At 44.1% G+C, this 18,079-nt stretch overlaps 1 long non-coding RNA gene across 3 annotated transcripts in view; it reads right to left on the reverse strand.

Moving 5' to 3' along the window:
- Positions 1-3,622: 3,622 nt before the first annotated feature.
- LOC130356276 (uncharacterized) overlaps positions 3,623-18,079 on the reverse strand; it is a 58,917-nt gene continuing 44,460 nt past the window's right edge. The window contains exons 2-3 of one of the 3 annotated variants that reach the window (XR_008888827.1): positions 10,308-10,423; positions 3,623-4,679 (exon numbers count right to left, since the gene is read on the reverse strand). This is a non-coding gene — a long non-coding RNA (uncharacterized LOC130356276). The remainder of the gene's footprint in view (positions 4,680-10,307; positions 10,424-18,079) is intronic. The other 2 variants (XR_008888829.1, XR_008888828.1) reach the window with 2 other exon arrangements.

Genomic DNA, 18,079 nt, shown 5'->3' on the forward strand with positions numbered 1-18,079 from the left:
AAGGGAAGGAGCGACAAGGAGATTTTGGAGAGTACGTTTTTCTGAAATGGTTTTTGGGGGGCATGTCACCTTTAGGAAACCCCTAGGGTGTCAAAACAGCAAAAAAAAAACACATGGCATACCATTTTGGAAACTAGACCCCTCAGGGAATGTAACATGGGATAAAGTGATCCTTAATACCCCACAGGTGTTTCATGACTTTTGCAAATGTAAAAAAAAAATTAAAAAAATTTACCTAAAATGCTTGTTTTCCCAAAAATTTTACATTTTTAACAAGGGTAATAGCAGAAAATACCCCCCAAAATTTGAAATCCAATTTCTCCCGATTCAGAAAACACCCCATATGGGGGTGAAAAGTGCTCTGCTGGCGCACTACAGGTCTCAGAGTAGTCACATTTGGCTTTTTGGAAGCAAATTTTGCTCTGGGGGCATGCCGCATTTTGGAAGCCTCTATGGTGCCAGGACAGCAAAAAAAAAAACACATGGCATACTATTTTGGAAACTAGACCCCTCAGGGAACGTAACAAGGGGTTAAGTGAACCTTTATACCCCACAGGTGTTTCACGACTTTTGCATTTGTAAAAAAAAAAAATGTAAATTTTTAAAAAGGGTAAAAGCAGAAAATAGCCCCCAAAATTTGTAACACAATTTCAGCTCCAACTGCTGATCCACGCCGCCGCTGCAGGTCAGTCCCTCGCCGCCGCCGCTCCTGGGGCCCTGATCCCAACAGGGACACCGGGGATCGGTGTCCCCAGCTGCCGGGGTCCTCTTCCCGCACCTGCTCACGTCCTCCGGAAGAGGGGCGGAGCGGGTTGCGGGAGTGACACCCGCAGCAGGTGCCCTGATTGGTCGGCCGGTAAACCGGCCAACGAATCAGGGCGATCGTGAGGTGGCACCAGTGCCACCTCACCCCTGCTGGCTATGGCTGTTCGGGGCCATCAGAACAGCCTGAAATTCCGGGTCACTGGAGACCTGATTGACCCGGAATCCGCCGCAGATCTCTGGGCTGAATTGTCCAGCGATCTGCGGCCATCGCCGACATGGGCAATATGCCGCGATGCCTGCTGAACGATTTCAGCAGGCATCCGGCTCCGGTCCCCAACCGGCTAGCGGTAGGGACCGGATTTCCCACGGGCATATGGATACGCCCTGTGTCCTTAAGGACTCGGGATACAGGGCGTATCCATACGCCCTGTGTCCTGAAGAGGTTAAGGTGAAAATGGGCTGAGTCCCTAAGGGGTTAAGCTAAGTTTGCCTGTATCACTTGCTGAAAAGCAGCCTCACACCATGATGTTCCCACCGCCAAACTTCACCGTTGGTATGGTGTTTTAGGGTCATGTGCAGTTCACTTTTTATCTAATTTGACCACACTATATTCTCCCAGTATTTCACTGGCTTTTCCAAATGTTGTGCAGTAAAATTGAAATGAGCTTCAACATGTTTTTTATTCAGCAATGTATTCTTTCTTGGTGAACTTGCATATAGACCATGGAGGAGGAGTACATTACTAACTGTTTTCTTTAAGACAACACTACCCGCTAATGCCAGGTCTTTTTGAAGTTATCCAAAAGTGGTTGTTGGCTCTTGAACAACTCTCCTGATTATTCTTTTCACTCCTCTGTCAGATATGTTGCGAGGAGCACCTGGTCAAGGCAAATGTATGGTACAATGGTCTTTCCATTTCCATTTAATGGTCCCAACAGTGCTAGCTGAAATATTCATAAGCATAGAGATGTATCTGTAACCAATGAAATGTATCTGTAACTATGCTATGTTTTGCAACAATTAGGTTGCAAAGGTCTTGAGACAGCTCTTTGCTTTTACCTATCAACAGATGTTTCTTGTGGGACACCTTGGCAATGAGACCTTCATGTAAGCCAGTTCGAACTTAACCAGCTCGTATGTGATGGATTACTTTTTCATTTCTGATAGATTTTGGCTGTTTTGGCTTTCCATTCTTTTTTGCACTACCCTTTGTTCCTGTGCTCAGTACTTTTTCCCTGTGTAATTTCACATTATTATACAACTTAATTTCTGAGCTTATTTGTCTTGATTTCTGTACCCCCTTTGGAAATATATATATAGTAATGGTGATGTGTTTAACTACTGTACATAGTTGTCTACAGTCCCAGAAAAGGGTGTAGTATGGAGAAGAGTTTGGGTGAAGGTTGGGCACTCTATGGGCATTTCCAAGTGTGCTAGGGGTGGTACTGGGCTGTTCTGTAGGAAGAACTTTAATGTTCTCAGGGATTAAGTTGACCACTATCCACACCATAGATAAAAAAAAAATGTGGTATTCAAGATTAAATTTCAGATTATATAGCTCTATTTATCCAAATCCATGCAGGAATTTTACCAAAAGGACATGCAACCTTTCACTGAGCACAAGGGAAAGGTTGCATGCCCTCCTGTTAAAATACCTGCAAGGATAAACAAAGCAATACAGTTTGGAATTTAATGGTGAGTGCTGCAATTTATTTTAGTGCTGGACCTTTTTTCTTTCTACAGACTGAAGTTGTCATCTATGGCACTAATTTATCAAAAATCTTAATAAGATAAAAACTAGAGGGATTTTGCCCACAGCAACCAATCAAAGCTTATCTTTAACTTTACCAGAGCTTGAAAAAAGCTGATCTGTGATTGGTTGCTGTGGGCAAAATCTCTCCAGTGTTTTTCTCACACATTTTGATAAATCAGGGCCTATATGTGTACCAGGTACATGAGAAACTTATGTCTCTGTATTGTTCTTCTCCCCTATCTATCTGTTCTCTCTCTGGTTTCCTGTCTGAACTGTGGCTATAATGTTGCTATGCAACATGGACATGCTTTCCCATGATTATGTTGCTTCTGTTGCAAGGACAATGGAGATCAACTGCTAATGCTTCAAGTGAACTGACCATGTTAGCTCACTTTAATGAAAGCCATGAAACTACAATAAGTTAGGGGTGTTTGCTCTCTGCACAATAGGACATTATTTAGAAGGAAAAAAAAACAGCATGCTGCTACTGCAGCTACAATGCCAGCTTACCTGTCCCCAAGTGTCTATGATTAAGGAAGAGCTAAGCCGAAACGCTTAAGACGTTTATTTTTGTACTGGACAAGTTTTTATTGGCAACTTGGAATAAAGAAAAACAGTATTTTATAAGGGCTTCCTCATGCTGGAACACTGTTTCCCTAATAGGACATAACAGTAAAAAAGAAATCTAAATTAGTGTTACAAACAAACCCCTTCATGATAAAACTGCACACAGAAAAAGCACACCATTTTTTAATGCTGCATTCTAAATGTGAATATTTTTACATAGTATGGACACACAGCAAAAAAAGGACTGTATTGAATTTATATCTTATCCACATTGTTAAAGGGGTATTGAAGTATCCTAAAATTGAATATTATTTGTATAATATATAATTGTATAATATATGGTAATGTAATATATACAGTACTTATAGGCAATGCTTTATTTAAGCTTTGGCTGAACTTATCCTTGAGCAGAAGTTCAGTAACTCTTTCAATTCTGAAGCACTGTCATCTTGGCTATGCCCATTCGCCCTAAACCCCAAATCCCAGGCAGCTCATTCTTCCTTATTGTCCCAATAGAGATATATATATATATATATATATATATATATATATATTATTTTTTTAATTTTTTTTACAGAGTTGGTAATGTAGGCTGCAGGGGCTGGTCCGGGGTGATGACATCACTCGGGGGCATGTTTTATGCTTAGAGGCAAGATCCAGCCACACTGCCTGTGACAGCAGAGGATGATGCAGTGTCTTGGGAGAGAGAGAAGGCTAATACATTTTACCTTCATTGATACATTGTGTCAAATTGTCGTCAAAGGAAAGAAATTTTGTCTGCTGCTAACAATTAATTGAGCCTACAGATGAATGTTCTAGACAAGTAGTCAACAAAAAGTGTGCTGCGGGTACCTGCCAGGTGTTCTGCAGCAGATCGGTGAGGAAGATGGTGACTGATGGTTCTAGAACCCCTGTGGTTTACCCCTGTCACAGGGGTCTTAGCATGTCCTAGGAAGTAAGTTCTCTATGCCACAGGCACAGCCCTGCAGCACTTACAGTCCAGAAATGTCACTTCTTCTGACGATTGATGTAACCGTGCATGTCTCATGGGCAGATGTCCCAGCTTCCAGTATCGAGTGGCTGCAGTAAGAAGCTTCCTGAGGAAGAGTGTACTACCTCCAGGGGGCAAACTATCTACAGTGGGGGTCTTTCCTATATGGGGGCAGGGGAAAACTACTTTTAGAGGATCCTATCTACAGGGGCTAACATCCTACAAAGGGGGCCTACTGACATGGGGCAAACTACATATGGGGAGGTCCTACTTAGAGGGGGAAATTACCTACAGGGGTAAAATCCCTACCTGAGGAATTACATACTGGGCAACTACATACAGAGGACACCTACCTAGAGGAAAAAACTACCTATTGAAGCAACCTATCTACCTACCTAACCAACTTCCAATCCTTATCAACCCACTTACCTATCCACTTTACAGTGCATGATGATAAACAGCAGAATTTTTACTGTTTGGGATCCTGTATGTGGAGAAGAGGGGGGAGGTAGGTGCTAGAAAAGTGCAGAGCCTTAGATATTTGTCTGGAAGGTTCTGTGGAGATGAATTGTGGCCCAAAGAATTCTTCTTGACTGTCTTGGCCTGATGGAGAAAAAAAAAGAGGAAAGAATGAATGACTCCAATCAGAGAACATGTCCACTGTGAGTCACTGCATATTACTGTCACAGCACTGTAATCTACAGAAATATATAGGTACTGTGTATTGCTTCTTCACGAAAAAAAGTTTTGAATTTTTGAATATTATTTAGGGTGCCCCGAGCTGAAAAAGGCTAGGTAATTGTATCCACTTCTCTTTTGTTACAGACAGGAAACAAAGATATTATAACAAATTTGAAACACAAGTTGAACATTTTTAGGATTTGCAAAATTCATCTTTATATGCATAAACAGGTAAAAATCCTTTGATTATGCTAATTGATTTATTGAGCATATATGTATCTTTCCTGATATCACTTTGACAAAGATTTTGAGACAAAACTAGATTAAAATTTTTTAGAAAAAATTTGAAAATATACCATCAGTTCCAGCAATGTTGCATTTATTTCTTATTAAGGTCTACATTAAATAATAAAATAATTTTGTTTGCGATCATTGTTTTGTGCATAGGACAATTGAACTGCATAAAAGATTTTCCTAATTTGTATTACTCTAAAGTAATAATTATTATAAAAGACTTTTTGAATTCTAAACTAAAATACTAAAGATCTATGAGGTTTCGGGAGCCACAAGGACCAACAATTTTAAGGAAAAAGTATTTTTTTCCCTGCTGAATTGACCGTGTTTTTGAATTTATGAAGAAAGATGTTTTAGAAGAACCTCCCAGGGGTCTCTCATCAGCTTTAAATCTTTGCTCTCTTCCCCCTGCAACACTTGATGACACAAAGCATGCCAAAACAGCTTCCTTTTGCCTATGCATTAGCAATCTGTTTTACCTTTTTGACATCTCTCACACATAAAACCGTAAGAGAGAAATAAAATATATGTCTCTAGGTGAAAATAAAGCTTTGCCTCCCTCCTGATCTATAGGATATAAAATAAAGCTCCGGCTTTGATAGTGGCTTTCCCTTATTTTGGAGTTGCCTTTGTATGTAGGGAGACAATGAAGATGGATTATGGAGAATTGGCCTTATTCTCATGGGGGCTTTTTTGTCCTGTCTTATTGTATATTCTTTCCATTTTTATCTTGTTTAGGTGTTTTGTCTTTTATTTGCCCTTTAAGTTGAACTTTTTTGCTTTCTATATCCCAAACATGAAATTTCAGTTGTGGCTCTCAACTGGGTGTTATATAGAGACCAATTTTGTTTCTGTTGCATATCCCAATCAATTTGCATGTGTAATGCCCCTGTCCCCAGTGATTATTGTATTTTATCTTTTTTTTTTCTACTCATCCTATAAGGAAAAAAAGGGATTTTGGTACATTTTGTACATGTCGTATTATGTCATGTAATTTATATTGCTAATGTTGGTACAATTTATTACCATGCAAATTCTTAGCCATGTCAATTTCATTTCCATTTACAGTAGCTTGACAAATTTAAGCATTTATTTACTCATAAATGTTCCCAGTTGTGTACCTTATTTGAAATCTAAGACATTTTATTGACAACTGACCTCTTTGAGACATATTTACAGCTTGTACATCCCTACTGTGCTAGAATTTGCTATAAGGAATGGGAAGTATATAACCAAATGTACGTAATCCCACATTAGAAAACCTCTTTGAGTAATACTGAGCACTTTAAACTCAATTAATCTCAGAAGATACCTGGGATAGGTCTCAGTCCACTTGTCAAACTCGGTCAAACTCTGCACCTGGTATGGTAATGGTCATGGTCTGGGGCTTGAGAATTTATTGTAGTTTTACATTTTTATGAAAGTAAATAAACAAAATTGATCTATAAGGGGTACTCCTCTCCTAGGCAACTTATCCCCTATCCACAGGATGGGGGATAAGTGTCTGATCGCAGGGGTCCGGCTTCAGGGACCTCCACGATCTTCTGCCCGACACCCCGACACGGAGCGGTCTCTGCTTTGTGCCGGATTACGGGCAATTACAGCCTGAAGCTGTGGCCGACTCGCCTTCTCCACTTATCTCTATGGGAAATATGGAGATATGCGTATGCTTATCTCCGTCTCTCTCAGCCATGAATGAAGGGGACGTTATGTCCACAGCTGCCCGAAGCCTAGCACAGTGGGGCGTTCTGAACATGAATGTTCAGAACACTGGGGTGCTGGCCCAGAGGCCCTGGGGGTTTCAGCGGTTAAGCCCCCCTCGATTAGACATCTTATCCCCTATCCTTTGTATAGGGATAAGATGTCTAGGACATGAGTACGCATTCAATTTTTTCCTTTAACCCATTAAGGATGCAGGGCATATGGGTACACCCTTGCATCCTGGTACTTAAGGATGCAGGGTGTACCAGTACACCCTGGTACCATAACCGGGATTTGAAGCATGCTCACAAGCTGAGCGCACTTCAAACCTGATGAGCAGCCAGGACCCAGGTTTCATGGCGGACATTGCCGACCTGGCCGATGCCCGGCATTAACCCTTGAGACGCCGCGATCAAAGTTGATTGTGGCATCTAAAATGCTGGGTTAACATGCTGGTTAGCTCAGCGGAGCTGATTAGGACCATTGCGGTGTAACCGCGATGTCCCGATCAGCTGAAAGGATGGCGGGAGGGCCCTTACCTGCCTCCTCGCCATCCAATTGGTGCTCTGAAGCTCCCAGCCAGCCATGGCAGGCTGGAGCAGCAGAGCACCAATAACCCAGCTCAATGCTGAGCCAATGCTCCGCAATGAACAGTGTGTGAAATCAGAAGATTGCATGGTATAGCCCCCTATGAAGACTAAAAAAAAAAAAAGTAAAAAGCGTAAAAAAAAGTTAATAAATGTGAATAAGCCCCTCCCCCTAATAAAAGTATAAATCACCCCAGTTCCCATTTTTTAAATAAAATAATGTAATCAAAAATCATCATCATATGTGGTATCTGAACTATTTAAATACAAGGTGAGCTAAACCTCATGGTCGATGTCGTACACGTAAAAACATGCCAAGTCCAAAATTGTGCATTTTTGGTTACTTTATATACGATAAAAATTTATAAAAAGTCCCATCAAAACAGAAATTGTACTTTTTTGCAATGGTACAGACCACATTGCTTTTGTTTGTTTTTGTTGCCGGGTTACGCTCAGCTGTCTGGCTGGTCAGCTGACCTTTTGATGAGAGCATCTGTTGGTTTGCCTATTTAACCTGGCAGTTTGCTCTCATTCAGTGCCCGCAAAAGAGTCCAACTCCTGTAGCTAGCGATTTACCCTGTTTATTCTTGTTTATCTTCTCGACTTCTCTCTGGTATTAGAGATTTTGGCTTTGACAACTCCTCGTTTTGACGCGAATAGTGGACATTGACTTATTGTGTGTGAGTGTGTTAGTTTTGTTTCTGTTAGTCTGTGTGCTCCCTACTGTAGCTTGACCTTTGTCTGTATTATTGTAGTTATATTTTGACAGTGACTCCCATCACTTGTCTGGGGAGGGACTCTGCCCGTGGTTGCGGACTCATCACCTAGGGCAGGTATGTAAGTAGGCAGGGATAGGGGGAGTAGGTGAGAATAGTGTGCACTCCAACCCTGCCCATAGGTGACATTTTCACAGGCTCACGTACCTGCATTTGCTAAGATGGAAGCAATAATGGCTTTACTAGAGCAAATGCAGGAATTAACACATTTAGTACAGTCCCTTGCGGAAAGGGTTCAGGCTCAGGAAACAGCTAATGTTCAGCCAGTGGTCAGTCCTCCTGCTGTTTCAAGTGAACATAAAATTAATCTTCCTGACCGCTTTTCTGGTGACTGAAAGAAATGTGTTGTGTTCAGGGAGAGTTGTCAGCTGTATTTTCGCCTCAGACCACAGTCAACTAGCACAGAGGTTCAGAGAGTAGGACTTGTAATGTCATTGCTGCAAAGGAATCCCCAGGAGTGGGCATTCTCTTTACCTCCCTCTGCTCCTGAATTAAATTCTGTGGATGCTTTATTTTTCTGCTTTGGGTCTTCTTTATGATGAACCTGACAGTGCAGCCTTTGCAGAGTCTCAGCTGGTCAATTTAAAACAGGGGCGAAGAATGGCTGCGGAGTTCTGTGCTGATTTTCGGAATTGGTGTACTGCATCTGGTTGGAATGACCTGACTCATTAGAACAGGCCATGACTTTAGCAGTACAACTTGACAGACATTTGAGAGTGAGAAGTTGTGAATGATCCGTTTCTTCTGTCTCTCACTCTTCTTCCTCTATGTTGTCCTCTTACCTACCTCGCATGCCTCTTCTGAGGAACCCATGCAGATAGGGAGATTGTCCTCCCAGGAGAGAAAATCTATTCGGAAGAAAAACAACTCATGTTACTTTTTTGGAAAGAAGGGACATCGGATTCAGATTTGCCCCAAACGCCAGCAGCTGGGAAACGCCAGCACCTAAGTGACAATCAGGGAGGTCATTTGGGGGTACAGGTATCTCCAAAATTGTCATTTAGACTTTTGTTGACAGTTTAAATATTTTTTCTTGAAAAAATAGTATTTGGTAAAGCATTTGTTGATTCAGGTTCTGCTGCTAATTTTGTTGATCTGAATTTTATTAAGTCTTTGAATTTACCCTTGAAATTGTTGGAAAGTCCCATCCCCATTGCTGGAGTGGATTATACACCCTTGTCAGGGGTTTTGTCTCTTCTTTCACTCCAGAGGTGGGATTACTGGTGGGTTCTCTGCATTTTGAAAAAATCACATTTTTGGTTCTGGAAAATGTGTAAATCAGTAAATGTGATTTTGGGATTACCTTGGTTAAGAAAACATAATCCTGTCTTTGATTGGTCCTCCGGGGAACTCATCAAGTGGGGGTCCGAATGTATCAATAAATGCATTCCTACATGCGTTGCAACTCTCGGTGTGGCCCAAAGTAATCTGCCCGAATTTATTTCTGATTTTTGTGATGTTTTTCTGAGGAGGCCTCCTCTGCTTTGCCCCCACACCGTAATTATGACTGTGCTATTGAACTTGTACCTGATGCCAAGTATCCTGAGGGGTGAATTTATAATTTGTCCGGTCCTGAAAGAGAAGCTATGAAGGATTATATTCAGTCAAGTTTGCAAAAGGGTCATATTCATCCTTCTGTATCTACTATGGAAGCAGGGTTTTTCTTTGTGGCACAGAAGGACGGAGGGTTAAGGCCTTCTATTGATTACAGGGTCTGAACAAGATTACAGTCTAAAATCAATATCCATTGCCTCTTATTCCAGATTTGTTTAATCAAATATAGGGGGGCATGTTGGTTCTCTAAACTGGACCTTCGAAGGGCTTATAACTTAATCAGAATAAAAGAGGGTGATGAATGGAAAACTGCATTTAATACCCCTGAAGGTCATTTTGAGTATCTGGTAATGCCTTTTGGTCTCAGTAATGCATTTTAGAATAAGCAGCCCATTGTTTTGTTGGAGTCCAAATGCATGGACCCCCACCGATCCCCTAATCTCAAGTGACTCTACAGCTGTTGCAAAGCTAGAATTCCCATCATGCCTGGAGAGGCTCAGATATTATGGGAGTTGTAGTTTTACAATAGCTGAAGAGCCACAGATTAGGGTACAGCATCACCCATCATGACTGCAGAACTAACAAGTGACTACAGCTCTGATGGGACAGTCAAGAGAACACACAATGATACCAGTGACCTGAGTGACGTCTTCTCTGTTGGTCCAGGCATTAGGTCTTCTTCCAATTACATCTTCTCTGCATGGTCTGACGCTTGGACATCATTGGCTCCTCACTTTGTCAGCAGATCCTCATCCTGTATGTGAAAAAATAAATCATTATAACGCTGCCACCGGAATATTATGACACTGTGCCACCAGAATATATTCCTGATCCACATTGTAATCCTTAATAATAATACTACCACACATATTGTTTCTTCTCAGCTTGGCTGAATTATATTCCTGCACTGTCCTCCTTCATCTCCCTCCTCCAGACCTCTCTTGCCTCATTCATCCTCCTCCTCCAGACCCCTTTCCCCTTCTCCACCAGACCCCTTAGTCCTCCACCTTCCTCCTCCAGACTCCTCTGTACTCCTCCATCCTCCTCCTCCAGACCACTCTGTCCTCCTCTATCCTCCTCCAGACCCCTCTGTCCTCCTCCAACTTCCTCCTCCTCTAGACCCCTCTGTCCAACTCCATATTCCTCCTTCTCCTGATTCCTTTGTCCTCCTCCATCTTCCTCCTCCAGACTCCTCTGTCCTCCTCCATCTTCCTCCTCCAGACCCCTCTGTCCCCCTCCATCTTCCTCCTCCTACAGACACCTCTGTCCCCCTCCATCCTCCTTCTGCAGACCCCTCTGTCTTCTTCCATCCTCCTTCTCCAGACCCCTCTGTCCTCCTTGATCCTCTCCGCTAGACCCCTTTCTCCACCCCTACCAGACCCCTCTTTTCCCTACCACTCAGACCTCCATCCTCCTCCTCCAGAGCCCTCTAACCCCACCCCACCCCCCTCTGCCCCCCAACTCCTGAGGCCATATTCACATGGTGTAACTTGTGCAGAATGTCAGCACAGAAAATTCATGTGGGCACTCCGCACATTTGAATAATCTGGCAGGCACTAGGACTGCTCAGAAATGCACCCGTAGATAGCAATGCATTGCTAAAGGAAGTCCGCAAAAGATCAGACATGTCTATTCTTTTAGCAGACACCAGAATTGGGATTTCTGCAGCAGAAACATCTGCCGAGTAGATTCCACAGTGTGCACAGTGCAGCAGAATCACATTGAGAGCAATGAAACTCTGCTGCAGCAGAATGTCTGGGCGGAATACTCCTGCAGAATTCCAAATGTGCTGTAGTAGTTTTGAGTATATTTGCTGGCAGAAGAGTACGGACTGCAGAGTGGGCCGTGTCCCATGTACCAGAACAAAGGAAAAAAGAAAGTTGCCTTCAGCTCTTTCAAGGAAAAGAGCGCTTGTAGTATTAAAACATCAAACATTTAATCTGTATGCATTAAAAATAAAAATAAAAAGGTGGACATCAATCATAAAAGAGAAGCGAAATGCCAACAGGTTTCGAGCTACATCATGGCTCTTAATCATGGCTCTTAATAGCGCTTAATCATGGCTACATGTAGTTTGAAACGTGTTGGATCTAGGCTTCTCTTTTATGATTGATGTCCCCCTTTTTCTATTTTAATGCATACAGATTAAATGTCTGATGCTTTAATACTACAAGTGCTGTTTTCCTTGGAAGAGCTGTAGGCAACTTTCTTTTTTCCTTTATTCTGATACATAATACATATATATATACACATCATACATACATACAGACATCATACATACATAACACATATATGTATATATACACACATCATACATACATAACACACATATAAATATATATATACACATCATACATACATAATACATAAATGCAAACATCGTACATACCATATGCATACATACACACACATCATATAAATATATATATAATACATCAAACATACATAATATATGCATACATAATACATATGTAATACACATCATACAAACATGCACACATCATACATACATTTAACCCCCCCCCCCCCCTTCTGCTTCCCCTTTCAGTTGCCTTACCCCCATTCTGCACACTCTCCTGACCTGCAGGGCACACGGACTCCCATCTGCTAAGGTGTGCTTTGCATCGGCCTCCACTTCTTCTTCCTCATGCCGAGGTATGGCCACTCAGCGCCAGGAGTTGTTGGCAGAGCCATCTCAGGGGGTGAAAGCAGATGTGCAGATGTGCGCACCTGCGTGGGGCACGTCTACTCCCAGCAGCCCCTGCGTCTGCCGTTGGCGCAGCATTGTGCATGGCTGGGGAAGGGGGAAAGTGCGGCCGGAGAAGTATGCGCAGCCGGGTAAGAAGGGGGGCAGAGCGATCGGAGAAGCAGGGTGACCGGAGCCGCACACCAAAAAAAAAAGTTGCACTGAGACAGACGGCCAACTGGATGGCCCAGCCCACCAGGCAAATGCCCTGTCCTTCAGGTACTGATTCAAAACAAATTATTTGTTAAACAGGATAAGTGTGTCTTTAGTGTCACTTCTCCTGTTTAACAATGGACATTTTAAAATGGATCCTGAGAAGGTTAAGGCTGTTTTTGACTGGGTGCACCTTACTACTTTAAAGGCACTACAACGGGTTTTGGGCTTTGTGAATTACTACAGAAAATGTATTAAAAAAAATTCTATTTTCGCAAAACCATTGACTGATTTGACTCGTAAAGGGGCAGATCAGGTTAACTGGTCTCTGGAGGCGGAGGCAGCTTTTGAACATCTCAAGGAATGCCTCATCTCCGCTCCGATTTTAGTCCAACCAGATCAGACCGAACCTTTTATTGTTGAAGTTGAAGCTTCTGAAGTTGGTGCTAGAGCAGTTTTGTCACAGAGAACTGCTTCTTTGACTAAGTTACATCCTTGTGCCTTTTTCTTTTGTAAAATTTCTGCAGCTGAACAAAACTATGATGTAGGAAATCGAGAACTTGGCGATCAAGTGGGCTTTTGAGGAGTGGAGAATTTTTCTTGAGGGGGCAGTTCATTAGGTTACAGTAATCACTGACCACCAAAATTTTACCTTCCATAAATCTGCCAAACGTCTCAATCCTCATCAAGCCCGGTGGGCCTTGTTCTTTACTCAGTTTGATTTTGTTATTACTTACCAACCTAGTACTAAGAATGTCAAGGCTAATGCCTTATCTCGGAGTTTCAGTGCTTCTCTGCCTATTTTCTGATCCAGAGACTATTCTTCCAGAAGGTGTGCTTATTTCTGCAGTGTTTGCTGATTTAACTTCTGAGATATTGAATAACCAAGGCTTGGTTCCTCCAGAGACTCCTAGAGGCAAGATCTTTGTACCTAGTCAGTTTTGCCTCTGTATTATTGAGGATCATTGTTCCCCGTTAGCAGGTCATCCTGGCATTTGGGCTATAAGGAAATTGCTTCAAAGGAAGTTCTTGTGGACAACTCTCAACATGGATGTGGAGGCTTTTGTTGCTCCTTGTGAAATTTGTGCTCGAGCAAAAACTCCTCTGACACGTCCTGCAGGAGAGTTGTGTCCCTTGTCCATTCCCAAAAGGCCCCAGACTCATTTTTCTATGGATTTTATGACAAATCTACCTCCATCTGAGGGACAAACTGTTCTGTGGGTGATGGTGGACAGATTCAGTAAACATTGTCATCTCATTCCTTTGAAAAATCTCCCTTTGGCCAAAGTTCTTGCTGATTTATTTTTAAGACATATTGTTAGGTACCATGGGGTTCTGGAAAATATTGTGTCTGATCGAGGGGTACAATTTGTTTCAAAATTTTGGCAAGCTTTTTGTAAACAGTTGGGTGTTGAGTTGTCTTTTTCATACGATTTTCATCCTGAATCTAACAGTCAAACAGAAAGAATAAATAAAAATGTTGAAATGTTATGTAGCAGATAAACAGGATGAATGGGTATATTTTCTGTCTCTTGCTGAGTTTGCCTTGAAAAATCAAGAAAATTCTTCTACTGGTATGTCACCATTCTTTTGTGTTTATGGATTTCTTCCGCGGTTTTCTTCCTGTACCAATACTGATAATGATAACCCTGATGTTGAGACTACCATGAGTACACTGTGCACAGTTTGGGCCCAGGTTCAGAGAAATGCCCAAGAATTAAAAAGAAAATCTGCCAACAAGAGACATACTTGTGGCATAAAATTTAAAGTAGGTGATAAAGTTTGGTTATCTACAAAAAATTTATGTACTCAAGGTTCTATCTAAAAAGTTGGCTTCTAGGTTCATTGGAACCTTATGAGGTAAATGAAGTTATTAATCCTGTCTGTTACAGATTAAAACTGCCTCCTTCATTTAAGGTTCATAATGTGTTCCACTGCTCTTTGTTAAAACTGTATGTTCCTACTGTCTACAGTCTCTGTGCCTCCTCCTCCAGTTGAGATTGATGGGGAACTGGAGTATGAGGTCTCCAAAATACTGGACAGTCATAGGGTACAAAATTCTGTCCAGTATTTGGTTCACTGGAAAGGTTACACTCCGGAGGAGAGGTTGTGGGTTCCAGCCTCTTCTCTTCATGCTTCCACTTTGGTAAAAAGGTTCCACGATTCTCATCCAGACAAACCGAAACACAAATTTAAGGGTCCAGTGGCCCTCTGAAGAGGGGGTACTGTAAGAACATATAGGGTTAAAATGTTTTGACAGGTTCTTTGTTTTTGTTGCTGGGTTGTTACGCCGAGCGCTCCGGGTCCCCGCTCCTCCCCGGAGCGCTCGCTTCTCTCTCTCCGCTGCAGCGCTCCGGTCACGTCCTCTGACCCGGGGCGCTGCGATCCCGCTGCCAGCCGGGATGCGATTCGCGATGCGGGTAGCGCCCGCTCGCGATGCGCACCCCGGCTCCCCTACCTGACTCGCTCCCCGTCTGTTCTGTCCCGGCGCGCGCGGCCCCGCTCCCTAGGGCGCGCGCGCGCCGGGTCTCTGCGATTTAAAGGGCCACTGCGCCGCTGATTGGCGCAGTGGTTCCAATTAGGGTAATCACCTGTGCACTTCCCTATATTACCTCACTTCCCTTGCACTCCCTTGCCGGATCTTGTTGCCTTAGTGCCAGTGAAAGCGTTCCTTGTGTGTTCCTAGCCTGTGTTTCCAGACCTTCTGCCGTTGCCCCTGACTACGATCCTTGCTGCCTGCCCCGACCTTCTGCTACGTCCAACCTTGCTTCTGCCTACTCCCTTGTACCGCGCCTATCTTCAGCAGCCAGAGAGGTGAGCCGTTGCTAGTGGATACGACCTGGTCACTACCGCCGCAGCAAGACCATCCCGCTTTGCGGCGGGCTCTGGTGAAAACCAGTAGTGGCTTAGAACCGGTCCACTAGCACGGTCCACGCCAATCCCTCTCTGGCACAGAGGATCCACTACCTGCCAGCCGGCATCGTGACAGTAGATCCGGCCATGGATCCCGCTGAAGTTCCTCTGCCAGTTGTCGCTGACCTCACCACGGTGGTCGCCCAGCAGTCACAACAGATAGCGCAACAAGGCCAACAGCTGTCTCAACTGACCGTTATGCTACAACAGTTACTACCACAGCTTCAGCAGTCATCTCCTCCGCCAGCTCCTGCACCTCCTCCGCAGCGAGTGGCCGCTCCTGGGATACGCTTATCCTTGCCGGATAAATTTGATGGGGACTCTAAGTTTTGCCGTGGCTTTCTTTCCCAATGTTCCCTGCATCTGGAGATGATGTCGGACCTGTTTCCCACTGAAAGGTCTAAGGTGGCTTTCGTAGTCAGTCTTCTGTCCGGAAAAGCCCTGTCATGGGCCACACCGCTCTGGGACCGCAATGACCCCGTCACTGCCTCTGTACACTCCTTCTTCTCGGAAATCCGAAGTGTCTTTGAGGAACCTGCCCGAGCCTCTTCTGCTGAGACTGCCCTGTTGAACCTGGTCCAGGGTAATTCTTCCGTTGGCGAGTATGCCGTACAATTCCGTACACTTGCTTCAGAATTGTCCTGGAATAATGAGGCCCTCTGCGCGACCTTCAAAAAAGGCCTATCCAGCAACATTAAAGATGTTCTGGCCGCACGAGAAATTCCTGCTAATCTACATGAACTTATTCACCTAGCCACTCGCATTGACATGCGTTTTTCTGAAAGGCGTCAGGAACTCCGCCAAGATATGGACTCTGTTCGCACGAGGCGTTTCGTCTCCTCGGCTCCTCTCTCCTCTGGTCCCCTGCAATCTGTTCCTGTGCCTCCCGCCGTGGAGGCTATGCAGGTCGACCGGTCTCGCCTGACACCTCAAGAGAGGACACGACGCCGTATGGAGAACCTCTGCCTGTACTGTGCTAGTACCGAACACTTCCTGAGGGATTGTCCTATCCGTCCTCCCCGCCTGGAAAGACGTACGCTGACTCCACACAAAGGCGAGACAGTCCTTGATGTCTACTCTGCTTCTCCACGTCTTACTGTGCCGGTGCGGATGTCTGCCTCTGCCTTCTCCTTCTCTACAGTGGCCTTCTTGGACTCTGGATCTGCAGGAAATTTTATTTTGGCCTCTCTCGTCAACAGGTTCAACATCCCGGTGACCAGTCTCGCCAGACCCCTCTACATCAATTGTGTAAATAATGAAAGATTGGACTGTACCATACGTTTCCGCACGGAGCCCCTTCTTATGAGCATCGGATCTCATCATGAGAGGATTGAACTTTTGGTCCTCCCCAATTGCACCTCGGAAATTCTCCTTGGACTTCCCTGGCTTCAACTTCATTCCCCAACCCTGGATTGGTCCACTGGGGAGATCAAGAGTTGGGGGTCCTCTTGTTCCAAGAACTGTCTAAAACCGGTTCCCAGTAACCCTTGCCGTAACTCTGTGGTTCCTCCAGTAACCGGTCTCCCTAAGGCCTATATGGACTTCGCGGATGTTTTCTGCAAAAGACAAGCTGAGACTCTACCTCCTCACAGGCCTTATGATTGCCCTATCGACCTCCTCCCGGGCACTACTCCACCCCGGGGCAGAATTTATCCTCTCTCTGCCCCAGAGACTCTTGCCATGTCCGAATACGTCCAGGAGAATCTAAAAAAGGGCTTTATCCGTAAATCCTCCTCTCCTGCCGGAGCCGGATTTTTCTTTGTGTCCAAAAAAGATGGCTCCCTACGTCCTTGCATTGACTACCGCGGTCTTAATAAAATCACGGTTAAGAACCGCTACCCCTTACCCCTCATCTCTGAACTCTTTGATCGCCTCCAAGGTGCCCACATCTTCACTAAATTGGACTTAAGAGGCGCCTATAACCTCATCCGCATCAGAGAGGGGGACGAGTGGAAAACGGCATTTAACACCAGAGATGGACACTTTGAGTATCTGGTCATGCCCTTTGGACTGTGCAATGCCCCTGCCGTCTTCCAAGACTTTGTCAATGAAATTTTTCGTGATCTGTTATACTCCTGTGTTGTTGTATATCTGGACGATATCCTAATTTTTTCTGCCAATCTAGAAGAACACCGCCAGCATGTCCGTATGGTTCTTCAGAGACTTCGTGACAACCAACTCTATGCCAAAATTGAGAAATGTCTGTTTGAATGCCAATCTCTTCCTTTTCTAGGATATTTGGTCTCTGGCCAGGGACTACAGATGGATCCTGACAAACTCTCTGCCGTCTTAGATTGGCCACGCCCCTCCGGACTCCGTGCTATCCAACGCTTTTTGGGGTTCGCCAATTATTACAGGCAATTTATTCCACATTTTTCTACCATTGTGGCTCCTATCGTGGCTTTAACCAAAAAAAATGCTGATCCCAAGTCCTGGCCTCCTCAAGCAGAAGACGCCTTTAAACGACTCAAGTCTGCCTTTTCTTCGGCTCCCGTGCTCTCCAGACCTGACCCTTCCAAACCCTTCCTATTGGAGGTTGATGCCTCCTCAGTGGGAGCTGGAGCTGTTCTTCTACAAAAAAATTCTTCCGGGCATGCT

Source organism: Hyla sarda, chromosome 2, assembly GCF_029499605.1.
Source record: "Hyla sarda isolate aHylSar1 chromosome 2, aHylSar1.hap1, whole genome shotgun sequence".
Classification (NCBI taxonomy): domain Eukaryota; kingdom Metazoa; phylum Chordata; class Amphibia; order Anura; family Hylidae; genus Hyla; species Hyla sarda.